The following is a 1,983-nucleotide window of genomic DNA, read 5'->3' on the forward strand; positions in this document are numbered from 1 at the left end:
AACCTTTAAAAGAAGAATGTTAATAGTTATTTTTTGATCACCTACTATAAATCAGCACAAACATGCTAAAATTTCAGTATTATTACTTCAAAATAAGGTCTAAGAAAGTGTTTTATAAACTGTAAATGCAGTGGGCAATAGTTCCACATTTAACAATCAAGGAGGAATACTAGGAAGGAATGAAGATTTTAAAAAATCAGTAATAATGTCAGTCAATTTTAGCATTTAGCATTCAAAGACAAAAACCAAAAGAATTAACATGTCTTCCAGTGGATTTCTCTGGGGTTTTAGGGAGAACACCTCTCAAACAAGGGCTTGATGGCAAAAGTGTTAGGAAAGAAATGTACCTAGGAGACAGCAGTAAGGAAATAGTGGAAGTGGTACAAGTAAAGGGAAGAATCCAAACCAGGGTTCAATTTTAGGGGAAGTTTCGAACTCAGCTTGTTCTTTGAGGGATCTTCAGAGGAACCTTGACTTTGTATGATGTTGAAAATATTCTCTATCTGTATGTACTGTATGATCTCAAAATGTGGCTAGTAACACAGAAGAAGTATTTTTTTTTCTTTCCTAGGGACTCATAAGGTTGTAATCAAGAGGTTGGCCAGACCATGTCCTTTCTTATTTGAGTGCTTCTGAATCCTCAAAGGAAAGAATCTGCTTCCAAGCTCATTGAAGTTGTTAGCAGATTAATTTCCCTGTGGCTGTATGACCAAGGGCCCCTGTTTCTTATTGACTGTTAGCTGGAGGCCAACTCAAGTCCTAGATACATCCATAGTTCTCTGCCACAAGGCCTTCTCCATAGGCATGTCATCTACAATAGGGCTGTCGTCCACAATGGGGCTGTTGTCCACAATAGGGCTGTTTGCTTCTTTGAAGCCAGCAGTCTGCTAAGACTTATGTAACGAAACCTAATCAAGGGAGTAACATCCCATCACCTCTGGCAATCATATACTATTGTTAGGAGTCACATGTTGTGGTCACACTCAGTGAGGAAACTCTTAGAGGTGTGACTCAACAGAGGCCCTCCTAAGGTATAAGCACGATATTTCCCCATTGCAGCATTGGCTATACACACATACACACTTCACACACACACACTTAATCTTTATTTATTTTGAGAGAGAGAGATAGAGAGAGAATCCCAAGCAGACTCCACACTGTCAACACAGAACCCAGTACAGGACTTGATCCTACAAACCATGAGATAATGACCTGAGCCAAACTGCAGAGTTGGGTGTCGCCTGGGTGGCTCAGTGGGTTTAGCGTCCGACTTCAGCTCAGCAGTTCGTGGGTTCGAGCTCCATGTCGGGCTCTGTGTTGACAGCCAGCTCAGATCCTGGAGCCTGTTTCAGATTCTGTGTCTCCCTCTCTCTCTCTCCCTCCCCTGCTCACGCTGTCTCTCTGTTAAAAAAAAATTTTTTTAAATGCAGAGTTGGACACCTAACCAACTGAACCACCCAGTTTCCCCAACACTGGTTATTTTTTAGAAACTGTAAAATGCATTATCCCATTGAATCTTTACCCCCCCAAAATGCTATAAATTAGCTAAATTAGGAATTGTTATCAATATTTTTAAAAATGAGGTTAATAGTCCAAAATACACAGACAATTATTCGCAAAGTGGAGCATCCATAACTCTTGATTCTCTGTCCTTCTTTTCTGCCCCATTGTGTTTTCTTATAGCTATTCATAAATTCCCATCACTTGAGAACCAACTTTACAAATTTTGCTGATCTGCTGGCTGACCTAATACTAAATAGGTAATTATTTTTTAAATAAGTAGCTCATTTTCTTCATTCAAATACATTGATTTTAAGAACAATATTTATATCGGCACTGAAAATGGAAGACTAGTATCAGTTGCCATAAGTAGATGAAAGAAAAGGATGAATTTACAAATATTAAAATTAATATTATTTGTGTCCTACTAAACCCATATTGCAGGTCTGGCATATGTCACACAAAGGAACAATTGATACCATT

Source organism: Hyaena hyaena, unplaced genomic scaffold (assembly GCF_003009895.1).
Source record: "Hyaena hyaena isolate Hyena2069 unplaced genomic scaffold, ASM300989v1 scaffold_1162, whole genome shotgun sequence".
NCBI classification, from domain to species: Eukaryota; Metazoa; Chordata; class Mammalia; order Carnivora; family Hyaenidae; genus Hyaena; species Hyaena hyaena.